The 13053-nt window shown below is 44.4% G+C and overlaps 1 protein-coding gene across 4 annotated transcripts in view; it reads right to left on the reverse strand.

Moving 5' to 3' along the window:
• The window catches only part of Kiaa1217 (KIAA1217 ortholog), a 292280-nt gene that overhangs the window by 58931 nt on the left and 220296 nt on the right, over positions 1-13053 (reverse strand). The window lies entirely within an intron of this gene.

Here is a 13053-nt window from a genome sequence, read left to right on the forward strand (position 1 = left end):
TCACGTTTTTAGGGGTGTCTCAATGTGGCAAGGTGGACTCCTTAATAGGGGAGTCTGGCTATGTATCTCACACCAGGTGAATAGAACCTGAGAATATGTCCCCTTATTGGCCAAAGCGACTTTACGGGTATGAGCATGGATCCTGAGGTACAGATATTATCCAAGTGGGCTCATTGCAGTCACCAAGGTTTTTATATAGACAACAGGGAAACAAGGACGTCAACCTTGGAGGGCTGTGATGCTAGAAACAATCCGGGAGAGAAAGACTAGAAGGTGCTAGGCTGCTTAAGCCGGTGGCCAAGGGCAGCAACTGCGTACACTAAGGAAATGGATCCCCTTCAAAGCTCCAACCAAAGGGTGGCTGGTAATGGTTCATGAAACTCAGTTTAGAAACCCAGCCACTACACAAGAATACATCTGTGTCACTTAGAGCTTTAAACGTTTTGTTTGCTTCTTTGTTATATTGGTGTTCAAACCTACAAATGCACACTCAGGCAAACCCTCCCACTGCACCCCACCCCATCTCACAACCCCAAGTCTCCAGCAATTCTTGGTAGCAACCTCAAAACATACACATATACCCAATGACAGCCACATAGAGCTATGGTTTTAATACCGACATCGCAGCTTAAGCCGGTTAGTAAATGTAAGGCTTGTATATATACATGGGTCTCAACTCATGCTTTCCAAAACTCATAGTGGGCACATTTTCCTACAGTTAGCCCTGGCAAATAACTAGCAAGCACTTTCCCACCTTTGCAGGCGAATGCTATGCAGGACCATGGCTAGAAAGGCTAAGTGGATCCCTGGGGGAAGTGTGGAGGGAGACTCACTTCTACCCTTTATTTGAGCCTCTGTGAAGAGAACACAGCCGGTTAGGGGAAGTTAGGAGGTAACAGTGAGATGTCAGGTAAACTGTGAGGAGAGAAGGAATCCAAAGCACAGAGGAGGCGCAGTACAAAGTCCTAATGGCTCGCCTATGGGGCTAGATGGAAATCAGCTAGCAGACACTCTAAGCCGAGCATTGGGTCAGGTAGCTTAGTTAATGGCTTTGGGTGGACCAGAAGAGGTAAAGATGCCCATGGCTCTTTGGCAAATGCATCTTCAAAAAGAAACAGTCAGAAGAATCAAGTTCATGAGGCAAGAGGGGAAATCAATTCATGCTTTGCAAACAAATTTGTGCTATTGTCTTTTGCAAGGCAGAATGGAAAAATACAGATAAATCCAGGATATGATTATTTGATACGCCACTGTTTCGGTCAAGGCCCTAGAGGGAAATGGAGACTATGATTCCTCATCCTGACTTCCAAGAGAGAACAGAGGGGTGTTAATGGTTGGAGGGTAGCTGTGACGGGAACACAGGAGAGAGGAGACTCAGATGGAGAAGAACCAGAATGTGCACCTGAGAGACTCATGGTGTGCCTGAACGGGGGGGAGTAGGTTGAATTTGACAAAGAGTCCATGCCTCGAATAAAATAAACTGATCCATCATCATACAAAATTGTTTAGTGAGCAACCTTTATCAAGAGCCAGGCATTAGGATAGAGCTCCGAACCAGCTTTCTACTTCCTACCATTGAGAAGGTGGGTGCTTTCCCACATCTCTTCGAAGGGAATAAATACAGGGCCAGAGCCAATCAGTCTCCCACAGGTTCATATCATGTCCCTAGAATCTAATTGTGTGGAATCCTTGACAGGAGCAGGAACTTCTATGTATTACAATGGATCTTGCATAGAAAACAACCAGTTAATAACACAAAGTAGGTACAAATAGGAAACCCCCAAGTGCGACATTTTTGTGTGTGCGCTTCCTGAGCAGTCACTGAATTGACCTTTTGATTCCCCGAGGGGCTGAATAGCTCTGGAGACCCCAGAGGGAGCAGGTTCCTGACTTACAATCACAGTTTGTCTCACTACCACCCTTATCCTCTTTAACATGTACATGGAGTTCATGCTCCCCTAGGCTAGTCAGCTAGGCTAGTCTGCTCTCTCTTCTCCAAATCTTACTGTAGTATATTCAAACTCCCCACAGTGTCCTTAGTCTTGTGTTTCATGCCTAGTCCTGGATTCCAGGTACGCCGACGTCCCTGCCCACATGACTCCTCTCTGCTCACCTGACACATTCAAGACTCAGGTGTGCAGGGGAGTAGACCAGAATGGCCCCACCCAAGGTCACTGTCTTGGTAGTTTATCTGATGAGTTCTCCAGAATGGTTGGAACAACCATGGAACAGAGGGTCTGCAGAGCATTACAAATCCTTACAGATGTCTTACAGAGCTCAGAGCTCAATAAAAACAAAGGTATTCTCAGCAAGTGGCTTTATAGGTCATGAAGTCTGAGAGGGTCTGACTAAGGTGACAGTGAGTATCTGACCAAATGCCCCAAACATCGTAACATGCAGTACAATAACCACCTGTCTCAGGATAAACTCTTCATATCACATGACTCAAACAAGCCACGGTGTGCTGAGCGTTACACATTGCCCAAGACAAATGAGCAAACAGGAAATTCTGTTGCCATTATTGTTGGGAATTACCGAGGTTAACAAGTTGTAAACTATTTAGAAGCCACTAGGGACCAGCCGCCGCTTTAACCAGGGTGGGCTCTGTTTTCCTTTCTTTCTCATCTAGCTCTAGGAAGCATCTAGATTTTGGGGAATCCCAGCCCAGTTGGACTCAGTAGAAATATCCATCTTTCTGTTAAGAGAGTAAAAAAGAGGACAAGATTCTAAACAGCAGAGAACTGTTAAACAAATTCATATTAATGAAAGGAAAATGTAGAATTAACTAATTAATAAAAACAGACACATATCTTTTAAAACAGCAGAGGTATTAAAATATGAATAAAACATGTTTTGTGATATAAAAAAGGCATAGCTAAGAGTTATACTTCATAAGTATAAAATAAAATACCAAAAAACTTATTAGGAAAAAATTAAAGTTTCTGGTGACCAGTGTGGATAATATTCTGAAAGAAGAAATCAATTAAGAACAGTTCTTGTTGCATTCTGTCTAAGCCCCACCCCGCAGTTGCCTGGCAACAGCCAGGTATGCCTGACTATAAAAGAGGCTGCTTGCCCCTTCTCATCCTCTTGCTCTCTCCCGACTCTTTCCCATTACCTTCCCCCCATTCTCTTCACTCATGCTCATGTCCATCCTCTCCTCCTCCTTCTCTCTCTCTCTCTCCCTCTCTCTCTCCCTCCCTCTCCCTCTGCCTTTCTTTGCTCCTACTACCCTCTTAACTCCCCTCCCCATGCCCTGAATAAACTCAATTTTATACTATTCTGTCATGTGGCTGGCACCTCAGGGAGAAGGGATGCTAAAAACATGGGCTGCAGAGACACCCCCTTCCCCCATATTTCACCCCCCCATAGAACATATCCTCCCTCTCTTTATATAAACATCAGTTCTGATACATTATGCTGTGCGTTCATATGAAGAATGTGGGTGTCAGTCAAAAGACGGAAGAACCAACATCCATGTTGGTTCGGGTCTCATCAGTACAGACCCTCCATGAGTGAGGATGGATCCCAGCCATAGCCATGAGCATCACGTACCTGCTGACCATGCTGGGTACCATCCCTGTCTTTTCTGCTTCAAAATAATCTTGCCATGGTCTTACAGGGCCACTGAATGAACCAGTGAGTTAGCCACCGAACATTCAATTATGACAGAACAGTTAATCTGAGTTAATGTCTCCATCAATACCAGTGGCGTAGAAGTCGGAAGCCTCTGGCCCAACGCTCGTGTTGCTTTGCCAGGCTATGACTGATTTCCCAAGACTGGGCTTTAAAAAGCTCCCGATCACTTCGCCCTCTGCTCTAGATAGAGTCCCAAGAGAGGATGACGTGATACTCCCATTAAGCCCTGGGGAAACATGGATTCAGATCTACAAGAACAAACCCTTAATATGAGATAACTGCAGTTTACACAGTAAATGCTCAAGTCCCGCTGAAGGTACCTTACTCAGGATGCGGTAGGAGGCTTGGGAAATGAGGAGAGAACCTCATGCTAATTTGTAAAGGCTAGACTTTGATGACCTCACAAGATGCTTGTTTGATTGGCTGCGGGGCAGTTTGGCATTAACAGTTTGTAATTTAGAACAACCGTGCAAGCTAGAGCTCTCCTCAGGACTGTAACTTCCTAGTTTCAGGCGTCTACAGTTTTATTCTCCTGCGGTTTTTAATTGTCTTGCTGACAAAGACCTGACATTAAATATGTATGAGCCTTTCTTATACTAATACCCACGGTCTGGCCTAGGGGAAAATTAGATCAACATTCCTCGGTAAGATAAGCAAGACACAGGTGCACACGGGACTGCAGTTGACCATCTGAGCCTCAGACTTTTCCACCATCTCTGAGGCTTCTCCTGTATCTCATTCCTCTTGCTAAGTTAAAAGTAGCTATGTGCATCATTGCGGCTCTCTTTACTGAAAACTTAACCCTAGTATCTTTATGTAAACTTCAGCTCTTCGTCTTACAAAAACAAAGAGGACCCACACACAGCACAGATCTTTCTACTCCCATATCAGAATTCCCATCAACTATTCTTATTTGTCTGCATAGGTTCAGGCACAAAAATACCTGTTCAATACCCTCAATGCAAAGCCGGGCTACTCTTCTTCATCCATTTGCTTAGTAAGACAACTGTCCTTTCCTCTTTCAACTATCACCCAAATCCCTATTGTGTCTTGGCTGCTTGAGTCCTGCTGGTGCTGGTAAACAGGGAGAGTTTTACACAGGCTCATCACTGAGGTGGCCTTGGGTAGCATGGGGCTGTTCTTCCTCACAACGGCAGTTCAGTAAGCTGCCCCATTCTTCCACCAAACCAGAAAATACTGAAGGTCAGTACAAATTACATCTAATTAGGCAGTTATACATATATCTGTATTTCATTTCCCCCAGAATTCTAAGGCAAGGAACGTGTCATTCAGTTAGAAATTTCTTCAAAGTAAGATAAGAAGGAACATTTTTAAAACTGTTTCCGGAAAAGAAAATCTAGCATGGAAAAAAAAAAGTTCATTTAGCATCGTTTGTGGACACATTCAAGTAATCAAGTCCCTTTCTGAAGCACGTACAACACATACGGGCATGCTCCGTGGGGAGGGAATATTATGTTCAGTTTGCTCTATTTCAAGCCCCACCCTTCCAAGTCTAGAACCTGTGCATGGCCTCCTCCATCAGACCACATAATGAAGTAACCCGAGAAAACAGAAAAGCGAAAACAGAAAATGTCCGGAGAGCGTTTTTCAACCTCAAAGAATTAAAGCCACTTACGTTTCGTTTGAGGGAACCACCTGTGTAATTGCTGCTGTGAAGAAGCCCATTGGCTCTGCCTGGGGCTACAGGACTCCTTTGTTTGAGAGCCTTGTCTGAATCCTCAGGCCCTCACGTGGACAACACTGACAACTCCCTTCTTCCTTCTCCTCGAGTCCGAATCACCACAAGGGCGCTCAAATGCCCAAAGGATCCCAGATGAAAACCAGTTTGTTTTGACCGGTCTTCAGAGCGAAGCTGCCACAGGCATGGATAAAACGTAGCTCTCTCTCTCTCTCTCTCTCTCTCTCAATGATAAGCCAATTTCTCCTCCCCTTGGAAATTAGTCACTGAATAACCTCAGCCCACATCCAACCACAGGCTACTGTGTGGGTGACTCAATTCTTCAACAATTGCTTACAGGGCAACAGAGAGTAAGGAAGGCGCTCACTGCTGAGAGCCCTGGGTAAATGGGTTAACAGGGAAAGCTGTATTACCGAATAGATTCTACTTAAAGGAAAGAGGATCCTTAAAACAGACCAACAGCCAGCCCCACCGAGGAGCAAAACCAACAGAAAACCCAGTGTGCCAATTACCCCTGGGTCCAACTCTTAGAGAAGTTTCCTGTTATGGGGGAGAGAGAGAGAGAGAGAGAGAGAGAGAGAGAGAGAGAGAGAGAGAGAGAGAGAGAGAGACTAGACCAGAACCCAAACTTCATCTTCTGCTAGACTTTTGAAGTCTGGTTTATTAGCAAGGAAAGGCAACTTGTCTCTTCCCCATGTTTGTGGTACCTGAGGGGAAAAAAAAAGAGGGAGGGAAAAGAGCTTGTTTACTAATTAACCAGCCCGTTCTGTAACCAGGCTGAGCTCTCTGTCGTCTTCAGCGCAGGGTTAGCAACGGCTATCATTCTGGAAAGCCAAGTTGAAATGTGGAGAGAAAAGAGCAGGCAAGCCGCAGCTGCCCCAAGCAGAGGTCTGAGAAAGGCAGCAGCTCCTGGCTGCCCCGCCCTAGGCATGAGGAAGAGAGAGCCCAGAGTTCTCCAGAGGTCTCTCCAGGGAAGGGAAGGTACAGCCTGCTCTTCCAGGGAGACAGGGACAAGAGGATTTGTGTCTACCAGAAATGGCTTGCTGGAGGACGGGTGTCAACACCTGGCTAACTAAAGGTGAGCTAGGTAAAAGCCAAGGTTTCCCTTGGCTCAGGGAAGCTGGCTGTGCCTCCAGGGACAATACAACACCCATCTGGGAATCCTGCAACAAGGATTGGCCTTAAGCCACACCCCAATACCACACTCACGGCTGCCTGGACATTTAAAGAAAAACACAACACAACAAAACAAAACCTTTTCAGAGGTTCTTCTTGCCGACCAAAAGAATTCTGTGACGTCTCTGAAGTCCAAAGGCTAGGCTAGTCAGCACTGCAAGTTCACCAACAGAACTGTTTACCACCACCGATTGCTCACGGTTATTAAGGGAGGAGGAGAAAGTGGTTTCCCCGACACCACTGGCTTCCCGAGCTGTCCCATCAGAAACTATATTTTGATGACGTGGCTGTAACAGATGCCACCTAAGAAGTTGGGAAAGAGAAAGGATTTGAAAAGCCTTGTTTTGATTTTTATAATCTAATCAGCACAGATTTGTTATCTCTCACCAGGCTCCGGGAAACACACGCTCGATCCTAGGCATCTGGCATAGGCTTCCTTGGGCCACAGGAGGGCTTTCTAGGAAGGAAGCACAGAGGCTGGCCTTCGTTGTCTGTGGAAGCCACATCCGGCCCCATCACACCTCTAATGTTTTTGTTTAACGGTATAGGGCACGGCACTGCTTTTTGAGTGACTTCCCCCATGTCTTACTTGTTCCAAGTGGCTGTCCTCGGGGTGAGAGGGGCCAGGCAATTCCTACTTCCAAAAGAGAAGTGACACACCCTCAGTGCTCTTTGGTTGAGTGACACATGCCATAATCAATGTACTATTTCATAACAGCCACCTTAGAGGTGGTGGCTTCTGGTGACCCTGCTAACCATTTGAGTCAGTAGTATCATGCGTCAGTCTGGTCTCCTTCCTCCTGTCACTTCAGAAACATCTCCTTTTACTTTTAAAATGCTCCAGGGCCCTCTCTTCTGCACAGCACATACATGGCTTCATCCTTACTGGGGCGTAATTCACTGTCAGGAGTTTGAAAGGTAGCCCAATCCTGTGGTGAATCAGGATGAGTTGAATGCTCTCTAGTAAGCAGGAAGTTGATGGGAGAGGGGAGAGGAGTTTGCTATCCAAGGCTCTAAAGACGTGGCTAACGAACCATTCATTTCTGGAACAATGTGCTTGCCGTACATAGGCCCACTGAGTGTGTCGCCCTCTTCATCGGACCACTTAATTCCTTCCCACTAGTCCAAGTACAGTCAACTGGTGGCATCTGTACTCTGGTTGGATCATAAGGCTGTTCCCAGTCTTGTTGACCTTGGGACAAACAGCTTTTGTCAGACTGCTATTCATTTCCCCGCCTGCTTTCGATGGACTGCCAAGTGAGGTGGAATCAACTTATTTCTTTTTGGTTAGCATTAAGAAAGGCCTTGCCAGTAAATATCCAGTATTACCTCAGTAGGAAATAATGTTTATTCTTTGGGAAGGCCAATGGTATTGTAAAATTGATTCCTAATTCCTCTTTCTCATTCATTATCAATTGAAGGAATATGTATGCAAACAGAAACTCATGTGCCTATAGACATAAAAGTGGTATTGTAAAAGGAAATGATTGCTGTGCTGGAAGAGTTTCAAACTCATCTTGTTTATACTGTTAAAATTGCAAGGATGGTCATTTGTAAGGTCTTATTAATCTATTAATGTTTCGTTGGCTCACAAATGGACCGTCTCCCAGACATGAGACAGACAAGCTGTTTCCAAAATTATTGGATTCTCAGTAAAGAGATGATCCAGTCAGCGGTTAGTTTGCAGCTATATTTAACAGGAGTCTTATTCCCAGAAATAGTTTGACATGAAGAACTCTAGTTAAGCCATACGCCACCAGATCTGGTGGACCAGCCCTGCGCCTAGCAGTGATTAAAGATGCTTGGGCTGGGGCAGAATAGAAACATGATATTAAGTACATCATCTAACTTCCAAGTCACAGTCAGTGACAGGGCAGAGCTCAAGGGTAGATAAAAGGAAGACTCCCCTCTTTCATGGGCACTTGATCTCCTGGGCTGTTCCTTGTGTTATCATGAGCCAAGGACAACTCCTTCCATATTTTCAATAGGCACTGTTAGGAAAATCATATCTTCTTACAAGCATTTGCAACAAATGGAACAAACAACTTCTCCGCCTCAGTGAATCCACCCATGCCTCTGGATGGACAAAGTTCTTTTATTCTTGAATCCCTTTTAGAAATTCTAGATTCATTGCTGGTCTATTACCTATGTGCTCTGCTCAGTGGCTTATACTATTCCCTTTGAATAACAGCCATTGGGGTGACTATTTAATTATCAACATACACCTTACATGTATAACATATTGCATTATTAACTTATAATGCTTTTATTGCAAAAAGAATTTTAAGCGTGCCCTTGAGCAGATATATATGAAAATCAGTTAGAAGTTTTGCACTATACAAAGTGCTTTCAGTTATGATTTTATTTTATGGGCCCCAGAATTCGGTGAGACACAGAGGGCAGGTACCGCTGTCCTGCATGGCTAGGGAATGAAGCTAAGAAGCTTGCCCAATATCATGTATATATAATTTGCAACAAACATGTTTGTAGCATGTAGTATGTAGTATGTAGCATGTGGCATGCAGAAACTAGTAGTGCCTTAGTAACACTCATCTGGAAGGGATAAGTTCCAGTACCCTAACTAGACACCTAAACCTGTGGCTAGCATAGAACATTATATATACTACACTGTCCTTTACACATGCCCCAAAGCGATCGATAACAATCGCACCTTTGGGATAATTGTAACCATCAACTGTAATAAAAGCTACTTAGCATTTACGAATTGTTTGTTTCTTGAATTTCTATTGGTTAGTTTTTAGATAAACCTAGATTGACCTTAGGGGGGCTGAAATCATGGTATGGGAAACTGGACATAAATATTATATATGATATAATTCTGTATGCATATATAGAAATACCAGATTATTTGTGCACTAAAATGTCTGGGATGTTTCTGATTAAACCCTCTGAGCACCATGACTCTAGTTATGCTAATGGTGGCGCTCGAAGGAGTTAACCAGTGCATCTCTCAGAAATTCACTAAGCAGTGTCAGAGGCACAGGTCCCTTGTCTGGACTCTAAGCTATGAGCGAAGGAATTTAGATGCCATGGCAAATAGCTTTAGGATTTTGGCAACAATGTGAGAACTAAGATATGTGCATATTTCAGCTTGGTGACAGGGCAACTCTAAACTTACCAGATGAGTTCATAATGATTTATATAGAATTATAATCACTACGACTGTAGATTATAGAGACAGAGTTTTCAGGGCCCATTAGAGAAAAATGGTGGTAGTTATGTGGATGAATGACAGAACTTGGAAACCAAGTGGTCACTTAGCAGCCCCACCCTTTATCCCTGAGGGATGCATGCTGGTTCCATTACTGCTTAGCTGAACAAACATAACACAAGGTGAGCTGCATCACAGAGTCCATTTTAAGCAGTCTGCTGTGGGTGGTGGAAGGTGCTTTGCTGTGCGATCGTTTTTATCCGTAACTGACCACTGGCTAATTAATGTACCCGGGGAAGAAAGGATCGTATCAGAGAGAAGCCCCTTGGAAAGAACAATAGGGGGCGATAATTGTTAAGTCCCAAACCCAAACTCCCAGCCAGTAAATGTGAAGCAACAGGAAAGTTTCATACCAAAATAGCCCCGGTAGCAATTCTGGTTTAGAAGGGTCTCCTTCTCTGTTCTTAAAGTGGCTTCCGGTGTCAGACACTGCCGGGAGCGAGCAGCCGTGGTAGGAGGATGCTGCCAGAGCTGCCTGGCAATAGATGCTGTTACAACGGAAAAGTGACACTTTCTCAGTTCTTTCAAAGACATCTCCAATTTCGTGTTTGTAATGGATGTGCCCTTGAGACCCCATCTGTGTTCCCTGGCTTTAGCTGGAGCCCGAGACAGAACGAAGACCACCTGCGAAGTATTTGGACCAGATTATTACTCCTGAATGACTTCCAAGTGTGTCTCTCCAAGCTCAGTGTGGACAGGCAGGGAGGACATCCCAGCAGGTAAAAGCAACACTTGTCCCATAAGCCTGAAGTTCAATCCCTGGACCTCCTGGTAGAAGGAGAGAAGCAGCTTCCAGAAGTTACCCTCTGATCTCCACCCGAGGGCCGTATCATGCATATGCCTGTTTGCAGATGTACGAGTGTGTGTGTGTGTGTGTGTGTGTGTGTGTGTGTGTGTGTGTGTGTGTGTGTACTCCCCATAATGATAACAATAAATACAATTTTTTAAAAAAAAATCAGTGTAGAATGCTGGAGGGCGACCAACCGTCATCACTTTTGAATGACTCACTGAATCTGCATTCTAGTCAGGAATGAACATGAGCTTCTTAACCTTTAAATAAGATTTCCTGTAATGCCCACTCCCAAAAAATATGATTCTGTGAATTCATGGACTTTTTATTGAGTAGCTACAATCTGTGGTAGGGTTATAACTGATGATGGAGAAGGAACCTATTAAGACATCATCCTCACTGGGCATACCGGGCATGGTGGACAAGCCTTCGATTCCAGTACTTAGGAGGCCGAGGCAGACAGATCTCTGTGAGCTCAAGAGGAGTCTGGTCTACATAACGAGTTGTAGGACAGCCAAAGCAACAGAGCGAGACCCTGTCTGAACCAAAACGACAGAACAGGACATAATCCTCACCTTTGAGGAAGGCATAGTTTAGAAGGGAAGGTTATTTATTAAATATATACATTCAAACCAGGATGCAGGAAGAGCTACGCAAATGAACGCAATAGAGAAACATCCTCAGAGTCCTCGGAACCCTCTGACTGCGAGTCTCTGGATAGTAAGCTAGGGAGCAACCACAATCGCCCATGACCTCTCTATTAGGAAATACGTTCATGCCAGGAGAGGTTGGACGTAGGAAAAGAAAGTAGTGACTTTAGAGATTCCTATTTGACCACTGCTTTCCAGACTTATCCCATTAAATCTCTAATTATCCCTGTATGACTGTCATTTCCATGTTCCAGATGAACAAACTGACCCAGAACTTCAAGTGTCTCCTTCCAAAGGCAAATGCCAGGCCCAGGGTCTATGCAATCCCTGAGCAATCGTAGAGTCCAGCATCCAGAAATCAGTGTATGGTTCTCGCCCTAGAAGGCTCTGAGGTTGAGTATTATTTTGGTGCAAAATCAAGTCCACAGATATCCAAAGTCATCTCGGCTGCCTGTTCTAAGAGCCAGAAGAGAAAGGTAAAACAAACCAGACCATATCCACATCATCTAAAAACGCAGGAAAAAGTCTTCGAAACAATGACTCCAGGATATCCGTGAACCCCACAAAAGTGCTACATTTCAAAGGAATACCTTTGTGTTTTCAGTTCAAATATCAAGTTAGCCAGCTAGTGAGCATGGCTCAGAAACCTGAGCCGGTCAGCAAAACCACTGCCTTGCCTTATTTGGATAAATAACAGCCTCAAAGACAACCGGTTTGGGAGTCATGCATGCCCCGAGGCTAAGCTTGGCAGCATCTCCAGTCCATGCCTTGCCTGGCCCTGCTCTGCCTTACCCTGCTCTAGCAGATGTAGAAGTTGAATCAGCTATCACCATCCTGTCTCAACCAGGCTGACCCTGATAGAAAAAGTCCCCACCACTGCACATTAGATCTGCTTCTTGGTGTTCCAAGAGTACACAGCCGGACGTGTGGGCATCCTGCTCCCAGGAGAAGTCATAAGAAACCAAATGGGGAGTTAAAAGCTCAGCAACTACCTGGAGTGATGTCATGCCCTACATGACAAAGTGGTCACATCAGGGAAGGAGGGAGGTAATCTGGGTCTATATGTAGTAAGGCATATGAAGCAAGGGCTTAGTGATCTAGGGAGCACTTTTTCAAGCCCCAAACTACCACCAAGAACATCTCATTCCCTTTAAAGATGAACAAACTCCAGATTGAACCAAAATAACATTCGTTCTTGCAGTGCTCAAATCAACATTCAGTCTCTCCCTCTTTTCAGTGTGTGTGTGCACATGCATACATATATTTTTTCACTTAAATTTCTTCCCTTTTCTGAAAATTAACATTGGGTAATTTCTCCCAGGATAGACGGGAACACATGGGTCAGCAAATAGAGGGAGTTTCTCAAAATCAGGATACTGAGACATTGGCTCCATGTTGGTGATCTCCCCTCTGGTACACTGACAGATGTGATGAGTTCCCTTTTCAATTCTTTAAGGGTTTAATCAACTTAAGCAATTGTAGCCCCTCCCCATCATGGTGATCAAGGAGGGAGGCAGAATGTGGTAGGACAACCCTGAGTTATAGCTAATAGGCTTGGTTTCTCCTAGGAATTTCTTCTCCATCATGTTTTCCCAAACTTCACCGTGGCCTTGACAGGGAGTTTCCCTGAGTCTATAATTGTGTTTCTAAGTTGTTCCAGAAATGCCTCCTGTGCTTATTCTTCTGGGGCCATGACTATTAAATTAATCAAATCACTGCTGTATTATCTGGGATATAAAAATGCATAAAAATTATTTTTGATTCCACCAACAAATATTCATGGCTTCCTCACTGAATTGTGAGGCCAGACAAATTGAATAAAATAGATAATATCCTCTTGAATGTATTCATAGGAGGGTAAAGAAAA

This window comes from Rattus rattus, chromosome 14 (assembly GCF_011064425.1).
Source record: "Rattus rattus isolate New Zealand chromosome 14, Rrattus_CSIRO_v1, whole genome shotgun sequence".
Lineage (NCBI taxonomy): Eukaryota > Metazoa > Chordata > Mammalia > Rodentia > Muridae > Rattus > Rattus rattus.